The sequence below is a fragment of the Mus musculus genome, chromosome 14, assembly GCF_000001635.26.
Source record: "Mus musculus strain C57BL/6J chromosome 14, GRCm38.p6 C57BL/6J".
In the NCBI taxonomy this organism is placed as follows: domain Eukaryota; kingdom Metazoa; phylum Chordata; class Mammalia; order Rodentia; family Muridae; genus Mus; species Mus musculus.
The window spans coordinates 68,873,708-68,891,741 of NC_000080.6; the positions used below are offsets into that span (position 1 = coordinate 68,873,708).

The window sequence follows — 18,034 nt, forward strand, 5'->3', positions numbered from 1 at the left end:
GTACCCCGGAGCTCTTGACTCTAGCTGCATATGTATCAAAAGATGGCCTAGGCGGCCATCACTGGAAAGAGAGGCCCATTGGACACACAAACTTTATATGCCCCAGTACAGGGGAACGCCAGGGCCAAAAAAATTTAAATGGGTGGGTAGGGAAGTGAGGGGGAGGGTATGGGGGACTTTTGGGATAGCATTGGGAATGTCATTGAGGAAAATACATAATAAAAAATATTAAAAATTTAAAAAAAGAGTATAAATGACCTACTTGGCAAATTTGAAAAACAGATATGAACAGGTAAACTCACAGTGTATATTCACGTCAACAAGATGCAATTGTGTCTCTGATTTGCTGTTCAATTTATGAGGCTGTTCCTAATGTAAAGATAGTACCTACATTTTAGGTATTGATGTAAAAATAATGAAGTATTTATTTGAAGCTTAAAAGTGCCCACAGGTGTGGGACTGGAGACATGACTCAGTGGTTAAGAGCACTGACTACTCTTCCAGAAAACCTGAGTTCAATTCCCAGCTGCCACATGGTGGCTCACAACCATCTGTAATGGGATCAGATCCCCTCCCACTTCTGATAGGTCTAAAGACAGCTACAGTGTACTCACATATATTTTAAATAATGAATAAATTAATCTTTATAAAAAATTGTACAGTGCAATACTTTGAAAAATCAAACCAAATAAACTACATATACATCTGTAGGGCAGTGACTATCAAAAAAGCAGCTCACTCTTCTGAAGATCTAGACTAGGACCAGTTCCTACAAGCGTGGTAACCTCAAGGAAGGCACTCACGTCTTGGCTCAGATTCTACATTTATGCAATGAGGTCTTAAGTCCTCTTCTGATTTTGTGCAAACCAAGCAATATAATGGGTGTGGGAGTGTTTGACCTGCAGAAGTCCTCTTACTTGCAGAGTGCATGGCACAAAATCTACATTATAAAACTATGGATTGTGAAAAATGAGGAGAGAGGTTTAAATGGGGAAGGAGATGGGAGGGTAGTGTTGGAGAGGGGCAGAGGAGGGATAAATAACACTAAAGCGATGTTTGGAAACCTATATGGAGACATTCAGCCCATGGTTCGGGGAGACATACCTTCCACCTTAGACCATGACCAAGTAACTTTGCAGAGAAGGCACTGTCGATGGTGGCCACTGCTGAGACTTACTCGAAGCCTGGATTGGCCACATTTTGGCACTAAACCAAGGTTGAGCTGGTTCCCCCCAACCCCCTGGTGAAATCCCTACAGCTATTCAGAGTGTAAAATAATAATAATAATAATAATTCAAAGTGCTAAAACTGGTAGCTTCAAACACCTTCCAGTTAAGGAAGCTGTGCTGAGTGGTTTGGTGGATGTGGTTTTATATCGGAGAGATCATAGGCAAATGTGGCGTTGTTGGCTATGTTGTATGAAGACCAATATTTAACTTCCAATTTGAGTTCTTATTTGAATGTTCTTGGACCATGTGTAACAGGACTGCTATCTGAATAAAATACTAGGTGTTGAAAAAGAAAACCTATATGGAAACCTACACACACACACACACACACACACACACATACACATACCATTATATACATACATACATGGAGACATTCAGCAGTGGACCACATCCACACCATATACATGTATGTATGTATGTATGTATGTATGTATGTATGTATGTATGTATGTTGTGTGTGTTTGTTTATCTAACTTTAATGTATATTCATAAATACACACACATATGAAGCGAGAGAAAGTAATTAGAGTTACACTACACAGGAAAATAATGCTCCTTCAGAGTAATTAAGAATTCCGTTACCAGGTGTGGAATACCTGCTTTTAATTTTTTGGTCACAGGTGTCCCACAGACAGTTACCCATGAGACCCTTATGGTAAGACCCTGCTGTTAAAGACATTACATACTTCTGTCATGGGATGTAGAATGATAACATTGGGACTTGGCAGGAAGCTTTCACCATGCTGGCAGCTTTCACAGTACCAAAAGATGCTATTCAGTCTTTTGAAGGAAACAAAAGTGGACAATAGTTTTATGAAGCTGTGAATCCTATGAGTTACAGCAAAGACTGGTACAGCAGAATACACCTATGTGTATTATAGCACCATGGATTTTATGGAAGTATCCAATCTCTTTCTGGTTAGATTTAAGACCAGCTCTACAGAAGGAGTCATCTGCCTACTATTGCAAATCTGGCCAAGAACAACCTAGAGTTGGGAAGCTCACAGGCCCCTCAGATGAACCTACTACTTTTCTGAAGGGAAATAGTATTAAAGTGCCCTCTGAACTCCTATCTCTGTGTCCATAGATTAGTGTAACTCTCTGGTCTCATCAGAGAAGTTTCTGTGTGTAGTGGACAACAATTAATGGAGAAACTTGCAATGGGTCAAAGTGAAGAAAATATGTATCTTTGGCATGCTTGGCTACAAATGGCACACTATACAAAATCACTCCCAAAGCTAAAAGACCATTGAAGAAAAGAGAATGTAAAATTGTAACTCAGATGTCAGGGGAGACCAGGATAAGGCAGCATCCTCTGCGCATGGTAGGACCAAGACAGGACCATGAACTCTAAACGGGTGTGGTTGCCTGCACAAAGAGATCAAGCCTGCCAACATTCCAACATGGCATGAAAGAGGTTTATGAGCCTCCAACCCTAACTGAGATGCTGTTGTGAGTTGCCAGTTCTGGAGGTGGGAGCTTTAAAGGATGTGGCTTCTAGAAGATAAACCATGTTCTAATGGATGGCCACACACCCACAGGTGACTGGCCAGAACAGATTGGAATCAGCAGGTTATGTAAAAGAAAAAGAAAACAAACAGAAAAAGAGAAGATGAAGTTTTGAGGAGTTAGATGTGAGAAGATTAAGAGAAAGGAATTAGAAGTAAAAAAATAATCAAAATACAATGTATGTCATATGCATGAAATTCTCAGAGTTAGACATTAAAATTAACTTTTAACTTTAATGTAAAGATATGAACAAACTTAAATAATAGTAGAATAGAATGATTATAATGCTATACTGTAATAATGGTCATATAAGCATGGTCTATTTACCCATTTCTCTAATTTACCACTGGGAAGGTGGTGTGCCCAGCATTGATCTGCTGCAAAGTAGCTTACTTCCTGGGAAGAACAGAGATTGGTCAAATAGTTCAGATTGGTAAACTGAAACTTTCCAATAATTTCTTTCTGGAAATTTGTACTGTACTTTTAGATCATGGTTCATCACCAAAAAAAAAAAAAAAAAAAAAGAAAAAAGAATTCATAGAAATAATGCAAGAGCAGTGTCAATAAGGGATACATGGTCATATCCTAAATTTTTATTGATATAGTTTTATTTTTCTTTAAAGTTTATCTCTAACCAAGTAAGGGAAATTATAAGATAGATTTTCATTTTAATGAAATATATTATCTTAATAACTTTTCTTTATGGAAATTACAAATGACTTTTAATACTTTTATGACAAATAAATACTGTGGAAAGTTATGTAATTACTGAAATAAATCTCATCCTTATTCTACGTATTAAAATGAGAGCTAATTGGAAGAGCAAGCCATGCTTTATTAAAATGGTAAAGCCACACAGTACCCAGTACACTGCCTGGAACTCAGCCAGGCTCTACTAACTGCTGATAATTAAGTAAAATAAAGCAGCCATCCAAAGATGAGTGCTTCTCGATTCCACGGGTATGACACAGCTGAAAGCAAGGACTTCAGAGAAGACAGAGTAGAATGACAGCTGCCAGAGGCATGGTGGGAGTGGGAACAGAGTGGTGTGTTACTAGAGAAAGATTAATAAACTCTAAGGACTTTCTAGACCACGCACTATCAACAATACTGCATTCACACAAGGTATGGTGACACATACCTTCATTCCTAGCACTTGAGAGGCAGAGACAGGTGGATCTCTGTGAATTTGAGGCCAACCTGAGACAAACATGGCTCCATAGTGAGACCCTGTTTCTAAATCAACAACAGCAGTAGCAGCAGCAGCAGCAAAAGAATACTACATCATACACTTAAGAGTTCATTAAAAGGGGCTGGGGATGTAACTCAGTTCATAGAGTGTTTGCCTACAATTCATGAAGCGTTTGCACTTCAGCACCATATATAAATATATATGGTCGCATGCAACTGTAATCCTAGCACTAAGCAGGTAGAATCAAAAAGAATCAGAGATTCAAGGTCATCATGAGCTACACAATGGAGCTGCATACACGAGACCCCGTTTCTTGTCCTAAAAAAAAGGAAAGAAAAAAAGGTACTTTCTAAGAGGATAAATCTTTCCTTAAGTGTTCCTAACATTATGAAATATAAATTTTCTAAGAGCTGAAAAAGGCAAACTATTCCCAACTGCCTGCCATTTTCCCTGATCTTTTTCTCAGCCCACCTTTCTTTTTTTTAATTTTTATTAGATATTTTCTTCATTTACATTTCAAATGCTATCCCAAAAGTCCCCTATACTCCCCCCACCCCCGCACCCTGCTCCTCTACCCACTCACTCCCACTTCTTGGCCCTGGGGTCCCCCTGCACTGGGGCATATAAAGTTTGCTAGACCAAGGGGCCTCTCTTCCCAATGATGGCCGACTAGGCCATCTTCTGCTACATATGCAGCTAGAGACACAAGCTCTGGGGGTACTGATTAGTTCATATTGTTGTTCCACCTAAAGGGTTGCAGATCCCTTCAGCTCCTTGGGTACTTTCTCTAGCTCCTCCATTGGAGGCCCTGTGTTCCATCTTATAGATAACTGTGAGCATCCACTTCTGTATTTGCCAGGCACTGGCATAGCCTCACAGGAGACAGCTATATTAGGCTCCTTTCAGCAAAATCTTGCTGGCATATGCAATAGTGTCTGCGTTTGGTGGCTAATTATGGAATGGACCCACAGGTGGGGCAGTCTCTGGATGGTCCATCCTTTCGTCTTAGCTCACAAAAGAAGTCACTTGATATGCACTCACTGATAAGTGGATATTAGCCAAGAAACCTAGAATACCCAAGATACAATTTGCAAAACACAAGAAAATCAAGAAGGGAGACCAATGCATGGATACTTCATTCCTCCCTAGAATAGGGAATAAAATACCCATAAAAGGAGTTGCAGAGACAAAGTTTGGAGCTAAAACGAAAGGATGGACCATCCAGAGACTGCCCCACCAGGGGGTCCATCCCCTAATCAGCCACCAAATGCAGACACTATTGCATATGCCAGCAAGATTTTGCTCAGCCATCTTTCTTAAGGTCACCTCCCTTTTAACTCATTCCTAGTCTGTTCATTTTCACAAACAGCATGAACAACTCATGCCATCTGTATGCTCCTGAGCTTCCTTAGGACTGTAAAGAATGGAATGGAAGGAAGCACTCAAGAGCCTCTGTTTGAAATGCCATCTCCAAAAGAATTTGGAGTTGGACATTAGGTATCGACTAAAGTGGAAACTAACCTGTCCTTTGGTCACTAACGCTGCCCTACAAACCGTGAGATGAAATCCTTATCCTTTGTAGTACAATTTGAAATTCTTTTAGCTTTCCTGGTGTGTGTGTCTCTGTGTGTGTGTGTGTGTGTGTGTGTGTGTGTGTGTGTGTGTGTGTGTGTGTGTCTGTTGTGTGTGTGTCTGTTGTGTGCATGCATTTCCATATAATGCTGAAGATGGTCCTTTGTGAAGAACTGTGTTGGAATTTTGACTAGGACTGCATTGAATCTGTATATTGCTTTCAGTAGGATGGCCATTTTTTAAAATTTTTATATTTTTTTTATTACATATTTTCCTCAATTACATTTCCAATGCTATCCCAAAAGTCCCCCATACCATCCCCCCCACTTCCCTACCCACCCATTCCCATTTTTTTGGCCTTGGCGTTCCCCTGTACTGGGGCATATAAAGTTTGTGTGTCCAATGGGCCTCTCTTTCCAGTGATGGCCGACTAGGCCATCTTTTGATACATATGCAGCTAGAGTCAAGAGCTCCGGGGTACTGGTTAGTTCATAATGTTGTTCCACCTATAGGGTTACAGATCCCTTTAGCCCCTTTGGTACTTTCTCTAGCTCCTCCATTGGGGGCCCTGTGATCCATCCACTAGCTGACTGTGAGCATCCACTTTTGTGTTTGCTAGGCCATTTTTACGAGACTAATCCTACTGTTCCATGAGCCTGGAAGATCTTTCTGCCTTCTGATATCTTCTTTAATTTATTTCTTCAATGTCTTGAAATTTTTGTCATACATGTCTTACACTTGCTTGGTTAGAGTTAACCCAAGATATATACTATTTGAAGTTATTGTGAAAGGTGTTGTTTCCCTGATATCTTTCACAGTCTGTTGGTCATACTACTCATATTAGGAGTACTACTCATTTTTGTGAGTTAATTTTGTATTCAGACACTTTGCTGAAAGTGTTTATTCAATATAGAAGGTTCTTAGTCCAATTTTAAGGTCACTTATTTGTACTATCATATCATCTGCAAGTAAAGATACTTTGAGTTCTTCCTTTCCAACTTGCATCGCCTTGATCCCCTTTAATTGTCTTATTGCTGTAGCTAAGACTTCAAGTACTATTTTGAATAAGTCTGGAGAGAATGGACAATTTTGTCTTGTTCCTGATTTTAGTGAAATTGCTTTGAATTTCTCTCTATTTAAGTTGGTGTTGAATACGGGCTGCCTTTACTAAATTGAGGTATGTCTGTTGTATCCCTAACCTCTCCAGGATTTTTATAATGAAGGGGTGTTAGATTTTTTTTCAAAGAGCTTTTCTTCATCTAATGAGATGATGATGTGGGGTTTTCTTTGTTTATGTGGTATATTACATTTATTGATTTTAATATATTGAACCATTCCCGAATCTCTAGGATAAAGCCTACTTGTTCATGGTGGATGATCTTTTTGATGTGTTCTTGGGTTCAGTTTACAAGTGTTTATTGAAAAAGTTTGCATCTATGTTTATACAGTAAACTAGTCTGTAATTCTCTTTCTTTTCCGGGTCTTTATGTGGTTTGGGAATCAGGGTAGCTGTGGCCTCATAAAATGAATTGGGCAATGTTCCTTCTGTTTATATTTTATGAAATAATTTGAGGAATATTGTCATTAACTCTTCTTTGAAAGTCTTGTTGAATTCTGCAGTAAAACCATCTGACCTTGGGCTCTTTTTGGTTGAGAGACTTTTAAGAACTGTTTCTATTTCACTAGGGGTTATAGGTCTCTTTAAATTGCTTATCTGATCTTTGATAAGTGGTACCTATCGAGAAAACTATCTATGTCTTTTAATTTTCCAATCTGGTGGAGTACAAGTTTTTAAAGTATGTCCTTATGGTACTGTGGACGATCTCGGTCTCTATTATGTTCCATTTTTATATCTAATTTTGTTAATTTTAATAGATATTCTCTCTGCCTTTTAGTTAATTTGGATAAGGGTTGTCAAGCCTTCTGATTTTCTCAAAAAAAAAAAAAACAACTCTTTGTTTCATTGATCCTTTGTATTATTGCTGTTGTTTGTTTGTTTGTTTGTTTTACTTCAGCTCTGAGTTTGATTATTTCTTGGCATCTACTCCTTTGGGAGTTCTTTTTGCTGATGTCCTAAACCTTTCAGGTATGCTATTAAGTTTCTATTATAAGATCTCACCAGTTTTCTACGTAGGCACTTAGTGCTATGAAATTGCACCTCATTGTGTCTCAAAAATTTGGATATGTGGTGTATTCATTTTTATTCAATTTTAGAATGTGTTTTAATTTCTCCCTTTACTCTTTTTTATTCAGTAGAGAGTTGTTCAGTTTTCATGAGCAAGCTCTGTTGTTTCTGTTGTGGATGCCCAGCTTTAGTCCAAGGTATTCAGATAAGATACAGAGTAGTATTTCAATTCTCTTGTATCTGCTGAGATTAGCTTTGTGTTCTAGCATGCTGTCAACTTTAGGGAAAGTTCCATGAGGTGCTAAAAAAAAGGTATTCTTTTGTGTTTAGGTGAAATGTTTTGTAAATACACAATAGGTCCATTTGATTTATAGTGTCATTTAACTCTAGCCTTCCTCTGATAAGATTTTGTCTATATTACCTTTTTGGGGGGGTGTTATTGTTGTTTGTTTATTTTTTGAGACAGTTTCTCTATGTAGCCCTGAACCTGGCTGTCCTGGAGCTCACCCTGTAGACCAGGCTGGCCTTGAACTCAGAAATCTGCCTGCCTCTGCCTCCCAAGTGCCTATATAATCTTTCTATTGACAAGAATGATATAATGAGCATCTCTTTCCAGTGATGGCCGACCAGGCCATCTTTTGATACATATGCAACTAGAGTCAAGAGCTCCGGGGTACTGGTTAGTTCATATTGTTGCACCTACAGGGTTGCAGATTTCTTTAGCTCCTTGGATACTTTCTCTAGCTCCTCCATTGGGGGCCTGCCCCAGTACAGGGGAACGCCAGGGCCAAAAAATGGGAATGGGTGGGTAGGGGAGTGGGGGGGGGACTTTTGGGATAGCATTTGAAATGTAATTGAGGAAAATACGTAATAAAAAAAGGAAAAAAAAGAATGATATAATGAAGTCTCCCACTACAGTGTGTATGAATCGATTTGTAATTTAAGCTGTAGTAGTGTTTCATTCACAAACTTGGGTGTTACTGTGTTTGGTGCATAAACATTAAGAATTGCATTCTTTGTAGATATTTGCTTTGATCACAATATACTATTATTCTCCATCTCTTGTGGTTAGTTTTGGTTTGAAGTCTATTTTGACAAATATTAAAATTGCTACACCAGCTTGGTTCTTTGGTCCATTTGCTTGGCATATCTTTTTTTTTCATCCTTCTATCCTGATGTGGTATCTATTGTTAATGCTAAGGTGTGTTTCTTGGATGCAGCAGAAAAATGGATCCTGTTTTCATATCTATTCTCTTGGTCTGTGCCTTTTTATTGGGGAATTGAGACCATTGATGTTGAGAGATATTAATGAAAGACATTTGTTGATTCCTGTATTTTGTTGTTGTTGTTGTTGTTGCTGTGGTGGTGGTGGTGGTGGTGGTGGTGGTGGTGGTGGTGGTGGTGGTAGTGGTGGTGGTGGTGGTGGTGACGGTGGTGTTGGTGGTGCTAGGGAGAGGTGTAGTCGAGACCAATCATGGTTGAGATTTTGACTGTGGTCATGGTCATTCATGATTGTGTAGTGAGTGTTTCCCTTCTTTTGATTTGCTGGTCTGGGATTGTTTATTCCTTGTGATTTCTCAGGTCTTGTTAACCTCTATAGGTTTGCATTTTCTACCTTCTGTAGAGCTGGATTTATAGGTAGATATTACTCAAATTTGGTTTTATAATGAAATGTCTTACACTCCATCTATAGCAATTGAAAGTTTTGCTGGTATAGTGGTCTGAGCTGGCATCTGTGGTATCTTAGAATCTGTAGAGCTCCTATGCAGATCCTTCTGGTTTTTAGAGTCTCCATTGAGAACTCCGGTGTTATTGTAATAGGTCTACCCACATATCTCACTTGGTCTCACTTTTTGCCTTGAATTTCCCTTTCTCTGATCTGTAAATTTATTGTTTGGATTATTATATGCCAAGGGGGATTTTCTTTCTGATGTAGTCTTCTTGGTGTTCTGTATGTTTTATGTACCCTGATGGGCATCTCCTTTTATAGTTTAGGGAAATTTTCTTCTATGACTTTTGTTGAAAATATTTTCTGGGTTCCTTCTCCTTCCTCTAATTCTATTATTCTCAGATTTGGTCTTTTTATCATCCCAGTTTTCCTGGATAATTTGTGCCACTTTTTTTGTATTTATTGTTTTAGATTTAACACTTCTTTGACTATGCATCCATTCCTTCTATCTTATCTTCAGTGCCTGAAATTCTCTCTTCCATCTGTTGTATTCTGTTGGTGAGTCTTGGCTCTCAATTTCCTGGTCAAGTTCCAAATTTTTGTTTACAGATTTTCCTGCTTGTGTTTTCTTCATTGATTCTATTTCCATTTTCAGATCTTGAACTGTGTTATTCATTTTCTTCCACTGTTTTTGTTTTCATAGATTTCTTTAAGGAATCCATTCATTTCCTCTTTAAGGGCCTCTATCATATTTAACAGGTCACTCTCTTATGTATCAGTCATATTATAATACCTAGAGCCTGTTATGGTCAGGCTGCTGGGATCTAGTAGAGACATATTTTCTTGGCTCTTACTATATTTTTCCGTCTGGTTTGGGGAAGATTTGTAATTCTAAGTGCTGATATCTAGTTCTGGTTTTATTGAGTAGATATTTCACTCCTTGGTTTCTAATGCCTACATATTAGAATGTGGTGGTTATATGTTGTTGCCTGGTAGGAATTTCATATTAGATCTTGATGGATGTGGCCATGGGGGGGGGCTGGTCAAAATATGTTTGTAGGCATTGGGAGCTGACACTTAGAATTTGGAGTTTGAAGGGGTTCACAGAAGGGGGAAAGCAGGTTTCTCCACAGGGATCTGGTCAGTCCCCTGGGAATAAGGACAGAGAGTGAGGAGAAGCCACAATAGGTAGTCTGATAAAAAGCTGAAGAAGTAGATATGAAGGAGGTGGGGTGGGAGGGGTTGAATACCTGAAGTTAGCATATCTGCTTTGCTAGCCTGCTTGCTTCTCTGGCAGGCATGTCTGTCAGGTTCCCAGAGAAAGTCTTCTGGAATTGGTGGCAGCGGGGGGCAGGGGGGGGGGCGCTGGAAAATCAAAATGAGTGGGAAGAAAGTTTGGAGGAGAAGATCTACATAATCTGCTTCAGATGGGAGAGCTGGAAGTGGGGCTACAGCAGGTGCTCTGCTACAGAGCTAGGGACTAGGACCAGCTTCTTGGGCCCGAATGGCCTATGGGTCCCCTGGGAGTGCCTGCTATAGTTGGGAGTTGGGATGAAGCAATGAGTTGGAGTGGAGGGAGTTTGGAGTGGAAAATCTGTGGGATCCACCAGAGATAAGGGTGTGAGGAGAAGGACAGCGGCAGCAGGTGCTCTGCTTCAGAGCTGGGAATAAGACTGTGGGACTGGATTTGGAAAAGTAGATTCTGCCCGCCAATGCTCCATCACTATCACTTCTGCAAGGTGGTCTAACAAGTTGTAAATCTTCCATGGAGACAAGTTTCTCTTCTGGCAAGGCAATGTATTAGGCTTTTTCTTCTCCCAGCATGGAATTCTAATTTGGGAGGTCCAATATTTCAATAGCTTGATTGACAGCGTGAGGAACATAAGTAATTCTGGAATATCTTCAGTCCTGGCAAGCAGGGTTACAGAAACATTTATTTCTCTGACCTTCTTACTTGTATCTGATTGCTACTGGAGTTATCAGAAGGGGAACCTGAGCCCTATCCACCTAGGATTGACCATCTTCAATAAACCAATTAAAGACACAATGATATAGTGAAAAAGAGAAAAGGGAGAGGTGTTCAATTCAATGTGGCCACATTGGGAATGAAACAAAGAGGTTCCGTGTCTATTCCTCAAGTCTATCTTTGGAGTCCTGGCATGAAATTTACATTCAAATAGAGCGTCAAAATTGTGAATGACTAAGCAATTCTGATCAAGGTATTTATTGTCCTGCCCATCATCATTGTCTGGGGCTCGGATCCCTCTTGCAAGATAGTCTGGGAAATTATCAGAACGGTGTGAAGTCTCTCCAGGAAACAAGCTCTTCCTCTGGCTAGCACCAGGACTTCTAGACTTTGTCTTCTCTCAGCAGGAGATTATTGGAAAAATTCCAATTCCTTTGGGTAGATTGTCTTGACAGTCTAATAGCCAAACTGTGTGGGAAGAGTTACAAGTATTTCATTCAAATATTGTCATTCCTTCCAAGGCAGCTAATTGATCTTGTTTCTTCATCTCTACTTAGACCTGGGCTCTGTCTCATCTTCTCTGAGATCTGTATACTGTGGCCAAGGGATTATCTCTTTAAGCCTTAAACTTTACTGTAATTTGCAAACACTGTATAAGACTCCAGTGATGCACAAGGACCAAGATCTCTAGCAAGAGCATTTCATGCACAGTAATACCAATGAGAGTGGTGCTTCTCCAGTGTGTAGCTATCTATCCATAGCATAAGGTCACCCTCCAAACCTCAGACAACTTCAAAGGCATCCTCTCCTTTGTCTTTCTACTTGCTCAAGGTCAGCTTTCTACTTTCTCAGGCCTTTCCACCTTTTGCTCAAGTTTTCACAAGTTCAGCCTCTTAGATCTCCAGGAACATGTCTGAATTTCTCAAAGCCTCTGTAGTTGTCTGGTTTACCTAGCATTTCCTTTTCAATTAACCAGCCAGGTTCCTGTTTGTCCAACTGAAGTCACAGCCCCAGGCATCTGAGATACTGAAGGCTGTTTGCTATTCTTCAATAGTCCCATGGGCTAGTTTTCTCCCCAGACAGACAGAAAGACAGAAAGACAGACTAATCACACACACACACACAGCCCTTCCTCCTAAACTCACTCTCTCTCTCTCTCTCTCTCTCTCTCTCTCTCTATATCTCTATCTCAGAATAAAACTTTCTCTGGGGTTTTTTCAAGTTCAGACAAAATATTGTGTGTGCAATGGGGATGATAATTTTGACAACGTTCCAAAAGTCATCAGAGCTTCCCATTTTGTGCAAGAATGCCTACGTCTGGTGTTCCCTCTGCTAAACTCAAATAGAGATGAACAGAAACAGCTCCAACCACAAATCTCAAAGACCCCATAGTACTGCGCCCCAGTATTTTTGCCTTGTGGTTCTCAACATGTGAGTGATGACCTTTGGAGGACATGTATTAGATGTCAGATATTTACATTACAAATAATAACAGCAACAAAATCACAGTTATGAAGTAGCAATGAGATAATCTTATGGTTGTGGGTCACCACAACATGAGGAACTGTATAAATGGGATTGCAGCATTAGGAAGGTTGGAAAACCACTGCCTTAGATATATGGTTTTCAGTTTGTTAGATGACTTTGGATATGGCCAACTTTCTGAAATGGTTCCTTTTACTGCTCTGACTGTGCTTTGAGTGAGTTCCCTGAGATCTCTCATTCCAGAAGTCCTGTCTTCATTTCTCTATCAATTGTTAGGAATTTCTATCTTATGAATAACAGACAGGGCTCAGTGGGTAGAGATGCTTGTCAAGGGTGCTTGGAACCCTGATTTCAGTCTCAGAACCCATGCAGAAGGAGCTGGCTACAGGACAGATTACATCTGCAATCCCAGCACTCCTACTCCAGTGACAAAAGGGTGCAAGACAGGAGACTCTTGTAGGAACTTGAGGGGCAGCTCACACGCAGCTTGCAGTGCAGCAGCAGAAACAAGGGAGATTCTGCCTTGAAGATGTAGGAGAAGAGAACCAGCTTCTGAGAATTATTCTCTGGCTTGCATATGCAAACGCATACATACACACACTATTTAATTTAAATATACGTATTTAAATTAATATATAATATATAAATAATATTATATGTAATAATAAATATTTGTGTTGCTATATTATTTGGCCAAGCGAATCAGATATTTCCCCCCAATGGAAAAACCCAATCTATGCCACAGAGCATAAGTAAATCACTCTAAAGCTGGGTATGCAAAGGTCTAGAAGAGTTGTATCAAGCATGCATGTCATTGTGTACTTGTGTGTAGGTAAGTGAGTGAAAACATGATTCCCTCCCCCTTGGTTTATAGAAGTGACTTAAAATAACCATAGGCATCTCTACCTATGACAAAATTGCTGAGACTAAAGTATCAGATGAAAGCTAGCTCAGGCCAATGTGTTCAATGTTCCCTGGAAGACAGGGGACTGATGAAGACAATCTTACATTAACTAATTTTGTCTGAGGGTCTGTCTTTTTAACAGTGGGAGATGCAGGTGCTTCTGTGCCTTTGGGTATAAAAGAATTTTTGCCCTCCAGGTATCTGCCATTCAACAGCTATTGTGAGCTTGAGTCAGATGACTCTACATTCAACAACTAAAATTAGGTAGCCCTATCAACTACTCAACTACTCAGTTCATAAATGAGATATTCCTGTGCTCTTCCCAAGCTAAACCCAGTGGATAAAAAGGCCTCTGAGAAGTGGTAATTGGTAATCTCTCTCTCTCTCTCTCTCCTTCACTGTTGTTTCCTTCTCTCTCCTTCACCGTTGTCCTTATCTGTCCATATCTGATCCCTTCCTCTGGATTAAGCAGAAACAAAGAGGAAAGAAATACAAGGACACATATCACTACTAGAGTCTCTAGTTAAGTATTATCAGTAGATAAGGGAATCCGAGTCTTTCCGGTGGTTGTGTGTGTGTGTGTCTGTGTGTGTGTGTCCCCATTCTTTTCTGAGGGGCTGCTTACATTCCTAGAGTTGTACTATTCCAAATAGACTTATTTAACCAACTTTGAAGACAATTACAGATAGCCAGCTTAGGTTACTGCCTTCTATGGCTCTTTAGTTATTCAAGCATCATACTATGACTTCTGGGCCAGATCATAATCTCATAATCTTCTGACAGTCAGCAGTGGTGTGTGTTCTTTATGATTTTGCACTTTATTTACTGTTAGCCACATATGACTACATGTAGTACTCATAATTAGTAGCTAACCTTGCCGATCAGCTACCTCATATGGTTAAATGACACTTATTTACATCACATATATTTGTTTATACTTCCTACATATATCGTCATACACAATCATCTTTTTGGATGAGTAATAAAAAGATGTGAAGGACATAATATACCTCTTTTTGGCATAGGAGGAAGATGAGTCCTAGAGACACTCAGCAGTGGATTCTGGGGCACAGAACAAGTGAGTGGTAGAAACATGTCTTATCTCAGAGGTTAGCTCCAAGATCTAGATGACTGCACCTTTGAATGCCTTGTCTGCCCCGAGTCCCAGTGATGCTGAAGCTAAATTTTCAGGTGGTCTTGAACAATTATGTCACATATTTCATTTTCATTTCCCTACGTATAAAAGCTGCGGCTGAGTCAGAATCACCAACACCCAAACTTCTACTGTCATTGTATAGTCCAAGGAAGGCACCGCTGGTAATGTGCCCCCCTAATACTCTGTTCATTTCGATTCTCACGCATGAATTGGCTCGGACAATAATGAAAACAGCTTCTTTCCTTCCCAACCATTTCCTTTTTTATTGGGTATTTATTTCATTTACATTTCCAATGCTATCCCAAAAGTACCCCACATGCTCCCCCACCCACTCCCCCACCCACCCACTCCCACTTCTTAGCCCTGTCATTCCCCTGTACTGAGACATATAAAGTTTGCATGACCAATGGTCCTCTCTTTCCACTGATGGCCGACTAGGCCATTTTCTGATTCATATGCAGCTAGAGACACGAGCTCCGGGGGTACTGGTTAGTTCATATTGTTGTTCCACCTATAGGATTGCAGATCCCTTTATCTCCTTGGGTACTTTCTCTAGCTCCTCCTTTGGGGGCCCTGTGATCCATCCAATAGCTGACTGTGAGCATCCACTTCTGTGTTTGCTAGGCCCCGGCATAGTCTCACAAGAGACAGCTATATCTGGGTCCTTTCGGCAAATTCTTGTATGCAATGGTGTCAGCATTTGGAAGCTGATTATGGGATGGATCCCTGGATATGGCAGTCTCTAGATGGTCCATCCTTTGGTCACAGCTCCAAACTTTGTCTCTGTAACTCTTTCCATGGGTGTTTTGTTCCCAATTCTAAGAAGGGGCAAAGTGTCCACACTTTGGTCTTCATTCTTCTTGAGTTTCATGCGTTTAGCAAATTGTATCTTATATCTTGGGTATCCTAAGTTTTGGGCTAATATCCACTTATCAGTGAGTACATATTGTGTGAGTTCCTTTGTGATTGGGTTACCTCACTCAGGTTGATGCCCTCAGAGTCCATCCATTTGGCTAGGAATTTTATAAATTCATTCTTTTTAAAAGCTGAGTAGTACTCCATTGTGTAAATGTACCACATTTTTTGTATCCATTCCTCTGTTGAGGGACATCTGGGTTCTTTCCAGCTTCTGGCTATTATAAATAAGGCTGCTATGAACATAGTGGAGCATGTTTTCTTCTTACCGGTTGGAACATCTTCTGGATATATGCCCAGGAGAGGTATTGCTGGATCCTCCAGTAGTACTATGTCCCTTAAGTCATCTTTGCAGCATTTTCAAGTGTTACTGAGTGTCTCAGTGACAGAACAAAAGAGCACCTCACAAACAGTTGTAAAACTAAACACAAAGGGGAAATTCCCTGCTTTCTGACTATTAAAAACCCAAATGTGTTAGTGTTTCCTTAACCTTTAGGTTCTTGAAGTCTGCACACACACACTTGACTGGTCTCACAATGCCCAACAGCAAGTCCATAGCAAAAGAGAAAGAGAGAGAAAGAAAGAGAAAGAAAGAAAGAAAGAAAGAAAGAAAGAAAGAAAGAAAGGAAGGAAGGAAGAAAGAAGAGAGAAAGAAAGAAAGAAAGAGAGAAAGAAAGAAAGAAAGAGAGAGAGAGAAAGAGAGAGAGAGAGAAAGAGAGAAAGAGGAAGAGAAAGAGGAAGAGAAAGAGAAAGAGAAAGAGAAAGAGAGAGAGAGAGAGAGAGAGAGAGAGAGAGAGAAAGAGAAAGAGAAAGAGAAAGAGAAAGAGAAAGAGAAAGAGAAAGAGAAAGAGAAAGAGAAAGAGAAAGAGAAAGAGAAAGAGAAAGAAAAAGAAAAAGAAAAAGGAAGGAAGGAAGGCGGTTATCATGTAGAAGAATGCGAATTGATCTATTCCTATCTCCTTGTACTACGGTCAAATATAAGTGGATTAAGGAACTCCACATAAAACCAGAGACACTGAAACTTATAGAGGAGAAAGTAGGGAAAAGCCTCGAAGATATGGGTACAGGGGGAAAGTTCCTGAATAGAACAGCAATGGCTTGTGCTGTAAGATCAAGAATCGATAAATGGAACCTCATAAAGTTGCAAAGCTTCTGCAAGGCAAAAGACACCGTCAACAAGACAAAAAGGCCACCAACAGATTGGGAAAGGATCTTTACCTATCCCAAATCAGATAGGGGACTAATATCCAACATATATAAAGAACTCAAGAAGGTGGAGTCCAGAAAATCAAATAACCCCATTAAAAAATGGGGCTCAGAGCTGAACAAAGAATTCTCACCTGAGGAATACCGAATGGCAGAGAAGCACCTGAAAAAATGTTCAACATCCTTAATTATCAGGGAAATGCAAATCAAAACAACCCTGAGATTCCACCTCACACCAGTTAGAATGGCTAAGATAAAAAATTCAGGTGACAGCAGATGCTGGCAAGGATGTGGAGAAAGGGGAACACTCCTCCATTGTTGGTGGGATTGCAAGCTTGTACAACCACTCTGGAAATCAGTCTGGCAGTTCCTCAGAAAATTGGACATAATACTACCAGAGGATCCAGCAAAACCTCTCCTGGGCATATATCCAGAAGATGTCCCAACCGGTAAGATGGACACATGCTCTACTATGTTCATATGTATCAAAAGATGCCCTAGTCGGCCATCACTGGAAAGAGAGGCCCATTGGACTTGCAAACTTTATATGCCCCAGTACAGGGGAATGCCTGGGCCAAAAAGTGGGAGTGGGTAGGTAGGGGAGTGTGAGGGAGGGTATGGGGGACTTTTGGGATAGCATTGGAAATGTAAATGAGGAAAATACCTAATAAATATTAAAATATTTTTTAAAAGGAAGGAAGGAAGGAAGGAAGGAAGGAAGGAAGGAAGGAAGGAAGGAAGGAAGGAAGGAAGGAAGGAAGGGGAGAAAATAAAAAAGCTATTAGACCCACTGTCTACTAACTTAAAGAGAAAACTCCTCCCTAGTATTTTCTGCAAGACAATTTTCCTTTTATCCTTCTTTTTCTAAATTTCCATTCACCTGACAGGTAATCAAATTTGGATAATCCTTAAAATGACAAGTTCTGTTGTTCTAGTCTGACCTTGACATTGGAATCCTTGCAGCCAAATGGGGCTCTGACAGTAAATAAAAGAGACCCAACAAAGCAGAATTGATTTTATGTGAGAGGTCCAAAGTATGGATGTAACATAAAATTTCTCAAGTGTGGCAATGCAGATTTATTTCTCCAGAAAACATAATTTAA

The 18,034-nt window shown here is 40.0% G+C and overlaps 1 pseudogene; it reads left to right on the forward strand.

Moving 5' to 3' along the window:
* The first annotated feature begins 284 nt into the window (after positions 1-284).
* Gm47256 lies at positions 285-1,422 on the forward strand (annotated as a pseudogene).
* Positions 1,423-18,034: the final 16,612 nt, after the last annotated feature.